This window comes from Euleptes europaea, chromosome 12 (genome assembly GCF_029931775.1).
Source record: "Euleptes europaea isolate rEulEur1 chromosome 12, rEulEur1.hap1, whole genome shotgun sequence".
Lineage (NCBI taxonomy): Eukaryota > Metazoa > Chordata > Lepidosauria > Squamata > Sphaerodactylidae > Euleptes > Euleptes europaea.
In genome coordinates this window covers 53,924,786-53,944,354 of record NC_079323.1, presented here as the reverse complement: position 1 = coordinate 53,944,354, position 19,569 = coordinate 53,924,786, and positions in this window count along the sequence as shown.

The following is a 19,569-nucleotide window of genomic DNA, read 5'->3' as shown; positions in this document are numbered from 1 at the left end:
TGCTGGTTGGCATGGCACAAGTGACATGGACGCTGGCGTAGGAGTCACACCACCTCCTAAACCCATTTGGCCCCCAACCTCAGGAATAGGCTGTAGGAGTTTTAAAGTATTGTCACCATCACTTTGAATTGTGCCTGGAAACAAACTGGTGAGCTGATAGGTATTGTATGTTCCCTATAGTTCCGTTTTGCCACCACATTTTAATCCAATGTAATTTCTGGATGCCTTCCAACCCCACACATTACCATAGTTCAATGTGGAGCACATTACCGTAGTCCAGTGTGGATGTTATTAAAGCATGGGCAATTGCAATAAGAAACATCCTCTCCAAAGATACAAGAGATAGCAGCAAGTAAATATCGCAACTCTACTGTGGGTGGAGGTTTCTACTTGCAGGAGGGATGCCAACAAGAAGGAGAGAACAAATAGTTGGAAAGCCCTACATACACCAAGTGCACAGAGGAGTGGCTGGGTAAAGAATGATAGATAATGGGATCAGTCCTCATACATGATGTTCTACTGGGAAGAAAATTATATTTCATATGTCATTTTCTATGTCTTAGCATTGGCTGCTTAATTTATTTTTGCTACCCTTATTGAAATATGCTAAGCACAAACATATGCCTTGTAATCAGAACATAAGAACATAAGAAAGGGAAAGGCCATGTTGGATCAGACCAAGGTCCACCAAGTCCAGCAGTCTGTTCACCAGTGGCCAACCAGGTGCCTCTAGGAAGCCACAAACAAGACAACTGCAGCAGCACCATCCTGACTGTGTTCCAAAGCACCCAGTACAATACACATGCTCCTCTGATCCTGGAGATAATAGTTATGCATCATGACTAGTATCCATCTTTACTAGTAGCCATGAATAGCCCTCTCCTCCATGAATATGTCCTCTCCCCTCTTAAAGCCTTCCAGGTTGGCAGCCATCATCACATCCTGGGGCAGGGAGTTCCACAATTTAAATATGTGTGAAGAAATACTTCCTTTTATCTGTTTTGAATCACTCACCCTCCAGCTTCAGCAGATGACCCCGCATTCTAGTATTCTGAGAGAGGGAGAAAAGCTTCTCTCTGCCCATTAGGGTTGCCAAGTGCCAGGTGGCGGCGGGCAAACCCCCGCCAATCCACCTGGCCACCCGCTGACCAGCTGAGGGTTGGTGGGCAATCTGTGCAGGCAGGGATAGGTAACTTTCGGTTCACACCCGGAAGTACTGCATTGCAAAGGGCCGGTTTTCACTCAAACTCCCAGTTTGAGTGGTAAAAGCCTGTTGCGATGCTGCCATTTGAGTGGAAAATGGACCCTTGTGGTGCGTTTTACACCCAGAAGTGCCGCATCGCAACAGACCTTTACCACTCAAACTTCCAGTTTGAGTGGAAACCATCCCTTTGCAATGCAGCACATCCGGGAGCTCGCAACCCCCACCTCCACTCCAAAAACCTCCCGCCGAAGAAGAAAAGGGACCTGGTAACTCTACTCCCCATTCTCTGCATACCATGCATAATTTTATAGACCTCTGCCATGTCTCTCCTTAACTGCCTTCTTTCCAAGCTAAACAGCTCTATACGTTTTAATCGTTCTTCATAGGACAGTTGCTCTAGTCCCCTAATCATTTTGGTTGCTCTTTTCTGTACCTTCTCAAGCTCTGCAATATCCTTTCTGGTGGCCAGAACTGTACACAGTATTCCAAGTGTGGTCTCACCATATATTTGTACAAGGGCAGTATGATAGCAGAGTTTTATTCTCTATTCCTTGTCTAATTATGGCCAGAATTTGCCTTTTTCACAGCAGCCACACACTGGGTTGACATCTTCATCACTCTGTCCACTACCATTCCAAGATCCCTTTCTTGGCCTGTTGCTGCCAGCACAGATCCCATCAGTGTATATGTGAAGTTGGGATTTTTTGCCCCAATATGCATCACTTTACACTTGCTCACATTGAGTCTCATTTGCCATTTTAATGCCCATTCCTCCAGTTTGAAGAGATCCTTTTGTAGTTCTTCATAGTCAGATTTTGTTTTAATCACCCTAAATAATTTGGTATTATCTGCAAACCTGGCCACCTCGCTGTTCACTCCCAACTCCAGGTCATTGATGAACAGGTTGAAAAGCACCAGTCCCAACACAGATCCCTGAGAGACTCCACTGCTCACATCCCTCCATTTGAGAATTGAGCATTGATTCCTACTCTCTGCTTCCTATTTTGCAGCCTGCTCTCAATCCATAAGAGGGCTTGTCCTCCTATCCCATTACTATGAAGTTTGCTTAGCAGTCTTTGGTGGGGGACTTTGTCAAAAGCCTTTTGGAAAGCCAAATACACAATGTCCACAGGCTCATTCCTGTCCACATGCTTACTGCCACTTTCAAAAACTCTAAATGGTTAATGAGACAGGACCTATCTTTACAGAAGCCATGTTGGGTTTTGCTCAGCAGGGCTTGCTCTTCTTGCTTGACAATTCTATCTTTAATAATGCTTTCCATCAATTTACCTGGAACAGACGTTAAGCTAACTGGCCTGTAATTTCCTGGGTCCCCCAGCATTATAATATTCAGATAAGTATATGTTGAATGCAAATCAACAATTCTAGTCATTATTTTAATGTCAAATTACATTTATTAACAAGACAAAGATCATGTGGAGGTAATTCATCAAGAGTTGTAATGCTGATAGGTGGAGACAACATACAGCTCATCCAATGTATGTTAACTTGAGAATAAGCTCTACATTTCAATTGAGCCTATTTTCAGGTAAGTGTCTTTAGCACTGCCATCTAAGATACTACAAAATTGGATTAATACTAGTGAAGTATGTCAGCTTTCTATAGTTACCATGACAGTCTGACAGATCAATGTTACCACTGATCCTTGGTCTGAAACTCTTCTTGGTCTGAAACTCTCCTTGGTCTGTAGTTGGACTCAAATCTAACTAGACAGAATAGTAGTAACACATATACTTATGTGGGAAACCCACCAAAACAATTCTTTTTAAAATCTCTGTTAAATAAGTTTGTAATATGAATGACCATTGTGACCAATGGGGTTTTATTTTTAGAGTCACATGACTGAAGAAGAAAAAACACTTTAAATACCGAATAACTTTTAACCATAGAAACCATTGCTCCATTTCATGTTTGGAAAGATAAACCTTAATACATTTTCCTTGTCATACATTTTCAGTTTACTGTTTCAACCCTTTTCTAGGAATAGGTTTAAATCAACCAGAAGATAGGTAAGGAAAGTAATGGTGGAGAAAAACCAACATGTTTAGTCATAATTCCTACAACATAATCATGTGCTATTTATGCATTTGTTTGCTATGTTTGTCTTTGGTCATTTATTCATGGTCACTGTAACCTCCTTTATTCCCTGTTTCAGCCAGGATCTAACTTTTTAGTATGCACGGTATCCCATTCCTTGGTAGCTCAGTGCTGTTTCGATGCAAAACCAACCTGGGTCTTACCTTTCCTCTGTTAATCCGACTTTTCCCTCTCCCCTGAGCTCAGCCCAGCTCAAAGCAGGGTGCAGATGACTAAACAGGGGGAAACACAGAAGACTGGCTTCTCTCACAGCCAGTCATGAAGCAGTGTGTAAAAATGTGGGGATTCAAGTGCTTCCTGCTACCTCAGAGCTCTTTCTGAGTAAAAGAAAGGCTTTTTAAAAATGAGGCTTGCATTTCTCCCCCTCCTTCTTTCAGATTACTCCGTTTTTTGTTCTTAAAATGTTTTTTTATGTTGCAGTTGGGTTTGGGGGGAAGGAAATCTTCTCTCACAGAGAACTGCAAAGTAAGCCAATTACAGAGCAGCATTTAAAGGGGTGGGACTTGATTTGAGCTTGGGAGGCAGTTTTTCTGTATTCATGGTTCGATTAGCACACAGTTTCGTCCCTGTTCATTCAAGCCAATGCATACAGTTTCCCCCAAATCGGGTTACATTAATGCGCAATGAACCCAGGTCCAACCAGGGAGATCCAACCCATGCATAATAGGCCTTTGATTATTTATTTAAACTATTTATATTCCAATCTTTTCTGAGGTACAAAGAGGCTTACAATGAATATCTTTGAGCTAAATCATTGTGGCCATTTGAAAGTATGTACCATTTGTCTATCTCATATTGTGCAGCTTCAAAGAGCCTTTCTCTGTGTGACAGTGATGTAGTTATTTCTGGTACATCGCCCCAACTGTTGTCAATTACATCTGCTAGATATTTGAAATTGCAAGTCAGACTTAGATTGTTTAATTCTCTCAAGTAAGTTGCACAGATTTTTATGCTCTATTTCATATTAAACTTGTATTTTACTTTGCTATAGTAGACAGCAATTTTGGAACTTTTGAAGAATAATTGTTCTGCTCTGTCTCTGACAGATTAAAGTTGTTATAAAAGGAGACAACTTTGTTACCAGCAATGTTTAGAAATGTTGCCATCTTTTGGTATCTTCCTTTGAATTTAATCCACTTGCCTTTATAAATAAATCAAATTATTTATGAAACATTTCCAGCCAGTCGCACCAATTTGAACCAAAGTTATATTTCTAGGAATTTTCAGCTATTTGATACATGCAATGTTTCTACCTTACTGTTTTTAGCTTTGGGAGTTCAGGAGGGTACACATGCTTTTTTCCCACCCCCTTCATTTTACCTTCACAACAACTCTATGAGGTATGTTATGCTAACAGAAAATGACTGGCCCAGATTATCCAGTGACTTTCATAGTGAGAAAGGATTTGAACTTCACGTTGTATTTCTGTCTTTTAGTAAGTTTGTCATGACAACTTATTCATAAAAGATTATATCTCTTACAGGTAAACCCCCTGCATCAAACCAACAACCTCCAACTCATTAATTCCTAAATATTTGGAATTCATAATGAGCTCAAAAATATATGAATAACCAAAAGTAACAAATGATAGCTACTATAAAAGCTATAATTTTACACACATACATAATTCTATTGAGCTTCATGAAAATTATTGATGTTCATAACAGTTAGTTGTTAGTTGATGTTCATAAATAAACATTTGTGATAGTGCAAGCATTCCGCTCATGAGGACGGGTAACAAATCGAACAAACAAACAAACATCCAATAATGGCAACCATTTTATTAAATGTTGAATTAATCTTAAATCATCATAAAGTGTTCAGCTTTAATTGTCGCTCTGTGTGTTATATATCCTTTCTGTTATAACCTAGAGGACTAGCCTTGGTGGAGTAGCACAGATCAATTTGATGTTTATTATTAATTGCTAACCCCCTTATATTCTCTGTCTGTCTATGTTAAATCTTGTAAATGTCACTGTTTTTTAAGCTAGCATGGATGTTGAACTTTACAGTATCTGTTCATAATTATCTGTTCAGATAGAGACATTCTAGTTAACTTGTTGATGTACTAAAATGTTAATGTAAACACGTGTAACATACACAGGAAAGGTTTCTCAGGTTCTGTTCTGGCACTGCAGATGAGCAAGTATTAGTTCTCTGGCTGAGGTGCTAGACATTTGCTGCTAGTAAGTGCAGCTGAGCTTAATAGACCAATAATTTGATTTGGTTTAAGGCACCTTCATGTGTGTGTGTGTGTGTGTGTATACATACATACTTAATGCACTTATATATTTCAATGGCTTCTCTGTGCAATTTTGTCAGATTGCACAGAGAAGCCATTGAAATTCATAAACATCAGCACAACTTTAACAGAAAAGAAGAGAGTTTAAGAATGAATAAGGCTTGGCTTCCTGTCCTGAAAACCTCCAGACTAACAAAGACTACAGTCCACAATAGCCATGCGGATTAGCTTTGGATTTCACACATTAACAGATCCCTTCAGGATACAATGGTTCCATATTAACATACCACACCCTCATTAGCACATTATCTTGATACTTACAGGACAATGATTAGCACATTACCTTTGATACTTTTTGCAGGACAATGATTCGGCTCAAGCCCAACCCCTTTCTGACTATATATTACTCTTCCTACACACTTGACACTGAGAGACACTGTCCTTCAGTGTTACTCCTCTGAAGATGCCTGCCACAGCTGCTGGCGAAACGTCAGGAAAGAAAATACCAAGACCACAGTCACACAGCCCGGATAACCTACAAGAACCAATGAACTCTGACCGTGAAAGCCTTTGACAATACTAAATGAACAGTAAGCAAAATATCATCCTTTTTCCCAGATATTAAGATTTGTGGAAATAGATACCTTTATACAGGAAGATATGGAAACAGCTGTACAACACTGGTTGTTCGTGGTAATGTTGTTGGTCTAAAAGACTGAGTGATGACAGACCCAGAAAACAGTAAGGACACATGATCTCAGTAGTACATTACTAAAAGTAAGCAGTTTCAGCCTGGTCAGCACTTGAAAGGAGACTGTATAAGAACCTCACACAAATTTATCTGAGAAAAGCAGGATCAAAATAAGCCAACTTAGGCAATTTTTTTAAAGCAATGATCAGCCTATACATTTACATTATATTATGTTCAGCTATTATATTACCCTTCCTATCATGATCCAGAAGGAAACAGAAAACTCATTTTAACGTCTTGTTCCTTGATGTTTTACCTGTTGCAAGCAGTTGGGATGAATGAAATAGCTTAATTAATACTAGCTATGTCAATCAAATAATTGAAAGTTCAGTGCTGACATTTTGCAATTACATTGAAATTTGGGGAAACATATTTAATTATTGATTAATGTTCGTAGTGAGATGTTTGAGTTCTGAATTATGACTCCGAACAATAAATATGCAATTAAAATGCATAAGAACTTCTCTGTAAGTTATTTGAATATAAATATTGTATTTTTGATACAGAATAGCTTCAATAGGCGATTAAACTGTACTACAAGTTAAAGTACCTGTAGCTTTGCCATAACAACTTGTCACATAAATGGTTTGGGCTGATTTTTAATCAGCAGCATCTTTGTGTATGTGCAGATTTGCAAAAACCCTATGCAAACCTAATTGGCAGGTTTTGGTGGCTGTTCTGCACAACTGAAACAGACTGGTTGGTCAGCATATGTCTAAAACCTTTGACCATGATAAGTTGACTCTCAGATGTATCTCTGGCAAATTGTCAGTATTCCTACTACTGTTGCATAATATTTAGCTATCATAATCATGTAATCGTTGCCATCGACTGATAGAAGATTGTGAATGGTGCCTGTAGAAAGCCCACAACAAAACAACTGCAGCAGCTTCCTGCTTGTGTTTCACAGCACCTACTGTACAGAACAGGTATGCATCATGACTAGTATTCATTTTGATTAGCAGCCATGAATAGCCCTATCCTCCATGAACATGTCCACTCTTCTCTTAAAGCCTTCCAAGTTGGCAGCCATCACCGCATCCAAGGGCAGGGAGTTCCACAGTGTAACTTAGTGTTGTGTGAAGAAATACTTCCTTTTATTTGTTTTCAGTCTGTCACACTCCGGCTTCAGCAGATGACCCCATGTTCTGGTGTCATGAGAGAGGGAGAAAAGCTTCTCCCTGTCCACTCATCAGGAATAATTCCTCCAAAAGCAGTAAAAACTTCTGCCTGCTGATAATATACAAAAATATAGCATGTTAGTTTGGCACTGAATCATATTCAACCCAATGAATAAATTATATATTGCTCAAGGGATCATTTTTGTTCAACGTGTTTATCGCTTGACATGTGGTTGTTTAATCCAGTGTAGGATGAAAGACCTTACTCCCAAATTAATCCCACTTTCATCATGCTAGGTACAAAATACCCCAAACTGGATTCTCTGTTAGACTGTGATCATATGGAGGATGTAATTATTATTATGCTTGTTCTCCATACTTGTGAGCATAGTTTATATTTCCCTTATAGAACAATGTAGGCAGAGAAAACACTTCCACATAAATTTCTTGTCATTTATAAGCAATATCATTAACTTATCTAATCTTTTCTACACAGACTCATGTCTATTGTGTGCTATTTCTGTTATATTATATTTTTCTAGAAAATAAATGTCAAATGTTAATGATGAAGGAATTGATGCCTACAGATATTATGTGAGGGCAGAAATAATGGGTCTGCTTAGTCATTCTATTGCTCATACCTTGTTTTTATTAGATTTAAGTGCAGCATAGAGGTGTTTGATGTGCCATGTATCTTTTCTACAAAGATGCTTCTGTGGGGTCTCATGTAAGACCATGTGAGGGACATGCCCATCCACACATCCACTCATATGAAGCTGAATTAACTAGCCCTTTGTAATAGGGCTATAAATTAAATAAACTACTGTTCCAGGAGACAGTTCATAATATATGCAAAGAGATCTTATTGAGAACACTGAATGGACATAAATATATTTAGCTTAATTTTGAATGTTTCAACCCCACTTCATCTGGAAACCACCATTTCTATTTCACTTCCCCATGTGAACACTGGACCAATGACTACAATCCTGTTTCTTTTCTACTTGTAGAAGGCACTTGTGCTCATGGAAAAAGGAGAGAGCAATTTTTGCTGTTTTCCCCACTCTCACTAAGCTCTAGTCACATGTTACAGCTAATACATGTACATTCTTCATGGATAAATGTGGAGTTTACGTTACACATACAGTTACTCATATCCTTCCTTTCCTTTCAAGCTCCCATGACCCACATGTCTTGAGCAGTTAATGGGGAGTTTCCCCCCCCCCTATTTCTTTAAGGAAAACATGGTGGAGAGATACTTGGCCACTGTCAGTGTGGATCTCTATCCACCAATAAAAAGGAGACTATATCACCTGTTACAGTGGCAGGTAGTTTAGTTAAAATAGAAGTGATCCAATGGTCACGTTGGAGTTTAAAATGGGGGTACTCCAATATCAGCTATTCATATATTGAATCTAACATGAGAATTAATAGAGGTGCAAAGGAAAAAAAAGTGTACATTGTAAACAGATTCATTGTAACTTGTTAACTTCACTTCATCCCTCATTTGTTCCTGGACGTCACTGAACCACAGACATGCAATTTTGAGAAACATAGAAAACTGAAGCAGGTGGGAGCATGGGAAAGTTGCCATTTATGTAGCATAGTTTTGTTTGTTTGTATAGGATCAAGCCAATGATTAAATATCTGCTTTGCACTACATTTTCCCTCTACAATATATGTATTTTTCAAATGTTTTTGTATAGCAACAAAATGCATAGATTGTATAGATACAGTCAATACAACATATGCATTCAACAAACTTCACTGGGCTGAGAGTTCTACAGGGTCAGCATCTTTAGTATCTTGTGACAAAATGGAGTTGAAAGTGTTCCATTGTTCAAGCAAACACAAGCCACATGTGATTTTTCCCTTAGATGGCCCTTTATTTCTTCTTGTTTCATATGTTGTTCCATATGTTTCTTTTTGTTTCATATGTTTGATATGTTGTCATGTGAACAGTTTTAGTCTACCCATTTTTGTTGCAAGTACTAAAGATCTGTTTCTTCCCTGAATTTTCTGTGTCATTTATATGTATACACAATGTACATAGAGACTCTGTAGTCACATGAAGCTCCCTTATACTGAATCAGACCATTGGTCCAGCAAGGTAAGTATAATCTATTCAGACTGGCAATGGCTCCCCAGGTATCAAGCAGAGGTCTTTCACATCTCCACCTACCTGGGTATTGAACCTATGACCTTCTCCATGCAAAACAGAAGCACTACCACTGAGCCACCTACTCCCAAATATTTCTAATGATGAAAGAAACTGATGCTCTGTCCCATGATTTTTTTTTTTTGCCTTCTGCTGCTGCAGCTGAAAATGCTGACAGATATGAAAAATTGGCTTCCTTTTTGGAAAAAGCCTCAGGAAGGGAGTTGAACTAGTCATGCAGCTTATCTTGAGAAAGTGAGAGGCAGTGGGAATTTCACTTGTGACTTTTTATCCAATCCCCCAAGTTAATACAGAAAAGGTCTCTCATCCAAGTCAGAGTTTATTCAGAGACACATAACAGGCAGTTAGAGGCAAGCCCTAAACAGACTCCTAGATTGAACAAGGGAACAAAATGATATACAAGAGACAATATAATTACCTAGGCTAGCTCAGCTGCTGCAGATGTGGGGAAAGTACAGTGGTGGTTTTTATTTCTAAAATCCCCCAATGCTGTTCCTTTGTATCTATACATTGCCTGGCATCTATCAGAGCATTTTTTGAAAGATTTCTACCTACAGTCAACAAATGTGTTGCTACCCACCTTCCACTGAACCCCAAAATGCTCTACAGAATGAAGCATGGGTAAAACTGTTGTGCGGGTGTGTGTGTGGCATTTTAAGTTGTAGCAGGAGGCAACAAGGTCTATGGGCATAAATACTTCTGTTTATGGAAACACTCAATTGGATCTAAGCCAATGTCTACATACAGCATGGACCATCATAAGTACTGACGCAGAAATAATACTGGAAATATGTATATTGTATTGGTAAATTCAACATGAAGGAAAAAAGAAAAAGGCAAAACAACTTTTAGATTTTTACTACTTACAAAGGAAAAGCAAAATCAATGTCATCACCAATCAGAAATGCACTATCATTCCGATTGTTCACTGGTCCTTATATTCAGCATTGGTAGCTGTAGAGGCAGAACCCACAACTGTAACAATTGTGTATCTTCCTGTGACATTGGAGTAACATCAGAGCAAGAAATGGTATTCTTTGTGATAGTGTGCTACTTTATACAGCCTATCTCAAATATGCAGGCATGGCATATCTTAGGAACAACTTCACAATGAGACAAAATACCAGAAATAGGATATGTAGCACATGACTGGGGAATCATGATTTTTTAACTTTATTGGCAGCACAGAAATATTTGGAATATCTAATCTGAAAATCATAGTTTTTGAATCAAAACATGTATAAACAGGTTAGTGACAGTTTCTTCTACAGGAGGACAGGTGTAGAATATATAGAGCGAGCATGAACTGCATTTAATCAGGCTCCTAATCCATTTTCACACCTTTTAGGATGTTCAACACTTTTGCTCTCTGTGCATAATGCATTCTGCATGTTGAATTACAGGTACAGATCTGTGGCCACTTTAAAACACATTTTATCTTGCCATGGTATTAGAAAAAAAAAGCAATATGTTAACCAACTGAATGGAGAAGGGAGAGAAGCTGAATAGCACTTTTTCTGTATGGATTTTATTTACTTTTGTAGCTACTGCAAGGCATAAGCAAATCAGTTATAAGCCACATGTTAATAGTAAACAGCACTAGTAGCAACCAAATGGAACCACCTGGGGTGGACTGTGGCCCCACTAGGGTCAGTGAGACATCATAAATGTCTTCCATGCACAGCAGAGACAATGGTGCTCCTTACATTTCCCTTTATTGCAATGAACAAAGTCCACAAGGATCAACACAAGCACAGTTCCCTTTTCCATGATGCTTTGCCCCTTCAAAATCTCAGGGGGGTGAGTTATGTTTCTGCCAGGGGACAGTTCCACCAAGTCTAGTAGCCTTATCTTACCCCAGACCCCACCTCCTCTTCCTCCTCTGCATCTTCTCACCCTTTCCCAGCCAGCTTGCCTTCCTCTCCTTCCCTGCCTCTCCTGACATCTCCTCTTTTTTTTTTATCCCTGGGGCTCTACCCATGCAGGCTACACCAGCACTTCCCCTCTTTTCTCTGACCCTCATTCTTCTCTTATTCCTTGCCTTGCTTCATCCAATCTAGGTTTGATAGCCAGAGGTCTTTGCTGTTCTTTGTGCCCCCAGCTGATGCTTTGGGCTGGCAAACCACCTGCCCCTGCTACTAGGTTCAACTGCTGTCTGGCTGGGGGAGACTGTCCTACAGATGGTTCTCCCTCACTCCTGCTGGGCCCATCAGGCTGCTACTGTCTTCCCAACTGGACTCTCACACCTGGAGCATCTGCTGCCTTTGCCCTTGGCTGTTGCCTCTGTCAACAGCAACATATTTAATTCAGAACAGCCAAGACTGTGAACAATCAAAAACATTAAAAGCAAGGTTTTGAAATACATAGTATAACAACAATATAAAACAACTAAACAAAACAGACACAGTTAAAACACATACACAGTGAGGGAATGCCAGATGAAACAGATAGGTAGAAACCAGCTGGTAGAAAAAAGGGGAATGCCCTGGGGAATAAATCCTATAATTGTGGTGCCATGACCAAGTAGGCCATTTCTCAGATTGCCACCCATCTAGCCTCAGAGAGCATGGGCATTCAAAGAAGTCCCCTGAATCAGACCACAGTGATTGTGTAGGCATATATAGCAGCAGGTGGTCCTTTAAGTAAGTTGGTCGAAAGCATCATAGGACTGTAAAGGTCAATACAAACACCTTGTATTGGGTATAGAAGCTAATAGGGAGCCAGTGTAGGTGAAACAAGACTTGGGGTGATGTGGTGCCTACAACCTACTCCAGTCAGTGTTCCATACCAACTATAGCTTCTAAATCCTCTTCAAGGGCAGCTTCACAAACAGTGCATTCCAGTAGTCTAATCTATATGTTACTGGGGTATATGCTGCAATGACAAGATTTTTTTACCCAGGAAATGCTTCAGCTAGTTCACCAGCCAACACTGACCACTGCTAGCAACTGTTTATCTAACAGGAGGCCCAGATCCAGCAGCATCCCCAAACTACAAAACTGCTCCTTTAGGGGGAGTGCAATCCCATCCAGAACTGGAGACAAATCAACTACTGGGTCAATTCTTCAACCCACCAGTAGCACCTACATTTTGTTAGGATGAGGTTTCATCACAAAATTGCCTCCAGGAACTCATTCACAGTTTCCATTGTGTCCTTGGGATCTTCAGGAAGTGCAAGTTAGAGCTGAGTACCACCTGCATATTGGTGACAAACCAGCCCAGATCTCTAGATTACACCCCCCAGCAGTTTCTGCCCTAACCCAAAAGGTGGTCTAGAAGGATAAAATGATCAATGGTACCAAAAGTAGCTGAGAGGACCAGGGAAATCAACAGGGTTGCACTCTTTCTATCCATCTCCTCACACAGGTCATCCACAAGGGTGACCTAAGCTGTTTCAGCCCCATACCCTTGCCTAAAACCAGACTGGAAAGAATACAAGCAATCTATATGCAGGTGCAATTTAATCTATGTGCTGGTAAAAATTAGTAAAACCCCCCACAAAAGTTGTAAAAATACAACACCCACAAATAGAGACATGGACTGAATGTGGCAAACATGCATAGGCACTACACTTAGAATTCAAAAACCAGAAGGGCAAATCACTAATATATTAATGGTATTTGAAAAACAGTTATCAGATCATTCAAAACCTAAGCATCTGGGGAGAAAGTTATCTAGAAGAATTCCATAAGCACTAATTTATAATTTAATAGGAGCGTGTGGATTCTGCAATAAGGAGTTTTGGCTGGAGAACTAACACCATGGCAAAGGGTTTAGCATTAACAGAACCAAGGCCATTTTGTGTAATCAGTGTCCTACTGATTACACAAAATGGCCTTGGTTCTGTTAATGCTAAACCCTTTGCCATGGTGTTAGTTCTCCACTGCAGAACACATTCCTCCAGTGCTGGAAGTGTCTGTTTATGGAAGGCCAGCATCTTCCAATGAGCCAAAAAGCACCTGGTACTGGAATAAAATGTGGTGAAATGGAAAACTGCCTGCACCGTGGGTGAACATGGATACAGACTGTAGAAAGGGTTAGAATCTAAGCCAATGTTTCTATTATCTACAACGTTTCCATCTAAAATTTAAGATGTGCATTAGGAAATATTCCCTGTGTATTAAACTCACAAGGATACTTCTAGCCTGACAAAGAATTCTATAGCTGGAATACTTTGCAGATTTCTAGCACCAAGCATCTGTCACCACATGGGAACCTTTACTGCAGCTTCCTCCACTGAATAGCAGCCAAGGGAACTTCTTTAGCATACCCAGAAGTATGATTTTGCAAGTAAGCCTGGGATTGAAATAATCAGAATATTGAGTAATTGTCAAATAAAGAACATTGACCTTCAATATGGAAATTTCAAAAGTAAATTTTACATAGTTTTGAAAAAAAAAACCAAAATATTTTCAAATCAAGCATAAAGGCAATAAAATAATTGTAGAGGAATTGAATTGTCATGACCCCCTCCATACTATTCAGTGATTCTTACTCAGAATCCAATGGGGAGGAGCCAAGGTCAGTGACTGAGGAGAACCATAGGGACCAGGAAGGACTTGGCACTATGGAGCCACCTTAAGATGAAGCCTCCTCAGAACCAGAGGCCATCTTGCCAGAGCCTACAAAGGAAACCTCTCCACCAGCCTCAGAGATAATCTCCATGCCCAGTGGCGGACTGGCCATTGTGTTAGCTTGCCCGATGGCAAGTGGGCCCTGTGGGCCCCTGGTGGCCCCCCTTAAACATCAGACAATATGTTAAAAATTAATAAAAATTAAATGATAGCCTTATAGTTGTGGGTGGGCCCCCTTTGTCTCCTGGCAACCAATATTTTTAGACCCAGTCCACCTCTGTCCATGCCTCTGCTATGCAGGACTTGAGCCTGACCCTTGCAAGGGGCCATATAGGCCATGAAGTCCAACCCCATGCTCAATTCAGGATCAGCCTAAAGCATCCCTGACAAGTGTTCCTCCAGCTGCTGCTTGAAGACAGCCAGTGAAGGGGAGCTCACCACCTCTATAGGCAGCTGATTCTGCTCTTATTGTAAACAACTCTTACTGTTAAAAAAAAATATTTCCTACAATCCAGCAGGAACCTTTCTGTCCATAATTTAAACCTATTATTGCGAGTCCTATCCTCTGCTGCCAACAAGAGTAACTCTCTCCTCTCCTCTAAGTGACAGCCTTTCAAATACTTAAAGAAAACAATCATGTCCCCTCTCAGCCTCCTCTTTTCCAGACTGAACATTCCAAAGACTCAACCAGACTAGAACTCTGCTGTTTGAAGAAAAATCTTACACAACCCAAACTATGGAATATGATACAGTAACTAATCTGAATGAAATTACTACTGAATTTCAGATTTGAACTGACTAGGACGGATATGGCTGTTTTTCTTCTTCTATCTGTGCCACAATGTCTACAGCTTCCTCTATTTTCAATTTTCATTTCACTTTAAATATCCATTTCCATGGGGTATAGAAGAATATGAGATAGGAAGTGAGAAGAGATGCAAGAACTATATGTTTGATAGGCATGGTTCACACCAAATTTATATGTATAACATTTCTCTGAATCACGCTACTAGTTTACTGGCTTGGGCAAGGGACTCATTGTGCATAATCTGAATTGTTCTGAGTTATTGCAGGGCTTGTCCCTACTTGCAGCAGATAGCTTTTTTTCCCACTTGTACACTCTGTCAGAAGGCAGAAGAGTGCTATTCTTCTTGAATGGGGAGGCTAACCTTGATATGTTCTTTTCTCCCCACTGTCATAATAGACATTCCGCTCACTTTGTAGAATGGAGGGAAAGAATTCCATCCTTCCACAAATAAAAGTAAAAGAAACTAACACAGAGTCAGGTGAGAGATCAGCGACCAGATCAGATCTCTTATTGTTTAAAAGCATTCCTGAGGGGATCCAATTTTTTTATGACTCCACCCTTTCATGTGTTGTGAAGAGCCCCGTGGCGCAGAGTGGTAAGCTGCAGTATTGCAGTCCAAGCTCTGCTCACGACTTGAGTTCGATCCTGACGGGAGTCAGTTTCAGGTAGCCTGCTCAAGGTTGACTCAGCCTTCCATCCTTCCGAGGTCGGTAAAATGAGTACGCAGCTTGCTGGGGGTAAAGGGAAGATGACTGGGGAAGGCACTGGCAAACCACCCTGTAAACAAAGTCTGCCTAGTAAATGTCGGGATGTGACGTCACCCCATGGGTCAGGAATGACCTGGTGCTCGCACAGAGAACCTTTACCATTATATTCATGTGTTAGTTGGTGGGTTGATTTTTTTAAATATAGAAGTGAAGGGGGGAAGAGAAGTCAAGCCCTCCATTGCCTTAATTGATCAGTGACACTGGTTTTGGAACTCAGTGATCATGGGGAGGGACAGTTTGTGCAGCCATTCCCTCCATCTGGTCACCCTTCCAATTGAAGAGCTGACCTCATGAAGGTGGGGGCACAGGCACCACACTCAGTCTTGGGCATGGACTGCAAGGACATGCTGGACTGAATGAACCTAATGCAGTGTGGATATAGGATTTAGTGCTCACATACAGATCCTGGTTGCAGGAAAGGACAGAGGAAAAAACTTTTACTATGCTGCCATGTGACTGTTATGCAAGTAGTATTTTAATGCAAATAGAATTTAATAGCCTGAAAAACAGGGAGGCTTTCTCTCCCCCACCCCCCCCACCCCGCCGCTCCTTTTCAAGAGAGATACTGTCCTTGAGAATTTCATTCAAATTGGCTGGAATACAAAAACAGATAGCAAAGTGTTTGAAACCAATATGTTGCCTGAATGCAATAGCTACTATGATATTGTGACATAATGCTATTTAAACAAATCCAAACTAATTTTTTTACATTCAAAGGAAACAGAACCCCAAACTAAATCAAATTACTGTGAATGTCCCTACTAAAATGTGAACCATATCAGTATCTTGTATAAATAAATACAATACAGAATTACCATGCTCAAGGGCAGATGTTGTATTTATGAGGCTGATGAGTTGTTTATTTTTAATATCCATATGCACACCTAAAATATGCTGAAAGACTCCCTTAATTGGTAGGTAACAAAATGAGGAATCAGAAAATGACAGGTGGTAGAAGAGTGCACGTTATTAACCTATTCCTTTGGAATTGTTTTCAGTACTCCTTTGTGAGCTGTATAAATCACATTTCTAGTTATGAAAGAAAACTACCACAGAAGCCTAACTTTGATCTTTCATAACAGTAAATGTACTTAACCAGTTTTTGTCCCATGTGCCTGGCATGCTGTTGTATTAGTAAGAACCATATTTAGGAATGATTAGCCAACCATATAATGATAATTCCTAGTGGATGTCAACTGAGGTAAACAAGTTTAACATATGTTTTTACAATGTTAATAATTTGTAAATGGTTCTAGCTTTTAAAAAAGGTTATCATATTTGGATATATGGCCCTATGTCACTATGACTGGGATAACATTATCTTATCTTACTAACTAAACCTACAACCAACCATAGAGAGAACTTAACTTTTAATCATGCTGTATGCATGGCAGACTGAAACACGATGAGTTTCTCAATGGGCCCTCACCTGAGCACTTAGAAATGCAGGTTCTAGTAGGAAACTATTATTTGACAATGCTGCATCTGTGTAGGACAAATGTGATTTTCGTTTTGGCCATGATCCAGAGAACTGTGAAATCAGATATATTAGCCGAGGCAATTTTACAGCAGATTTTCCTCAAATAGTAACTGAAAGGAGTTCAAAGTAGTCTCATGATATTGAGGCTAAGAAATCCTCCATTCAAAGAAAAAAATCCAGAGAATCAGTACAATCCCATTTGGTGAGATTTTTTTTAACACATTTTTATCCTGTTTTTCTTCCAAAGATCTATGTAGACATCACTTTTTGTTCTCACAGAATTCTATGATTTCAGTTATGGAGAAAGACTGTAATTTGTCTAAGAATGCTCACTGATCTTAGCAATACTTAATTTCTAATACAATACAAGATTTGTTAACTGGTGTCCACTTTTTATTTTTTTGTTTGTTTACAACATTTGTGCCAAACCTTTCTGCCCTCACCAGAGCCATTAAGCTAAATAGCACATTAAAAGCTTACATAATAAAAACACTTCTTAAAAACCATCAAATCCATATTAAAACATAATTAAAATGCTTAAAAGCAATTTAAAATATACATACATAAAAACAACAATTAAAACACAGGCCAGGAAGGAGGGATCACTGATGGGATGCCAGACTTAACTAAGAAGTCTTCCTCTACTAGTGGAAGATGGCAACAGAGGGGACAGGCAATTCACTATGGGGCAAAAATTATGGATGATCATAATGGCCAGATATAGCTATATAAGGGAGTAGGTTGTCATTCATGTATGCTGGTCCCAAGCCATATAGGGCTTTAAAGATCAACAACAGCTCTTTGAATTGTGCCTGGAAAAAGATTGGGAGCCAGTTTAGATGCTGGTTAAAAAAAAAAAAAAAACCTGCCAAAGTCATCCAGTTTCCACGCCTGAGTCAACTGGTCCTGCCAGAGTCAACTGGCTGGTACAAAGCTGTATCAGGTGGTTCCTGCCTAAGTGACTTGAGCAGTGCACCAGTAAATCGGGCAGCATCCATCTAAGTTATTTGAAAAGTGCCTGCCTGAATAATTTGCTGGCATGCCAGTTAACTGAACTTTCTCATTAACAGAACTTTTACTGTACTTAGAACCAGCAGAAATAATATACAGGCAGTTTGATTTAAGTGTCAGACTATCATTGGGGAGACCTAAATTCAAAATGGTGTCAAAATGGAGGAGATATGCAATGCCCTTTCTGGGATACTGTGACCAGAACTACACATTTTAATTGAGCTTTCCATAACAACCCCAACAACTTTGTCAATCTCAGTCTCAGCCAGTTCAGACCCCATCAGCATATATTTAAAATTAGGATTTTTTTTGTTCCAACATGCATCACCTACACGTATGCATGTTCAACTTCATTAACCACATGGTTGCCCACTCACCCAACTGAGAGAGATTCCCCTGTAGCTCTTCAAAATACACTGTGGTTTTCATCATCCTGAAAAATTTGATATCATTTGCAAACTTGTCTACTACAGTGCTCAGCACAAATTCCAAATCATTTATGAATAAATTAATTAGCACTGGTCCCAATACTGATCCTTGTGTGACCCCACAGCTCACTTCCCTCCATTGCGAAAACTGTCCATTTATTCCTACTCTCTGCTTCCAGTCATTCAGTCAAGGCATCATATATAGGTGGCAGAACAGCTCTTTAAAAAGGGGGGGAAAAGGCATTTTTACTGAACAGGCTCATAACTGTGTGACAATCATATTGCAAGTGTGCTAATATAATTTAAAATGATCACACATTTATAATAGTGGCATGACTTTATGAATTGTGCAATCTTGCCTCACTGAAGAATACTGCATCTGACAATTTTCAGGTTCTGTCCAACTTCTATTCTGTTGTGTTCTGTTCACTTTAATTTTATCCGCTGAAATTGCTTGTCAATGAAATGAAATGTTCCAAAGAAATAAAAATGTCCCCTGACTGTAGATGTAGTTCAGGGATGTGTTTAAACATGTTTCACACAATGAAATCCCAGAACAGATTTATGCTAAGGAGAGGATAAGTATACTTGGGAGGATGGATGATGGTGCAACCGTGCTGAAGCCGAGCAGGTCTGGGTCTGGTTATTGTCTGGGTGGGAGGCTCCTTGTATCACATCTTGAGCTTGATGGTGAAAGCAAGATGAGATTAAAGTGTAATAATTAAATACCGTACACAACATACGCTTAATCCCTGAAGTGCAAAAAATAAAGAAGCCTATTAGTTCTCATAGATTGTACTCTTTCTTCCTCTTTTCTCATATTTCACAGTTAACAAGACATGCATCTTCACCCCTTTCTGTTAGTGACAGTAAATCAAATTGTTAG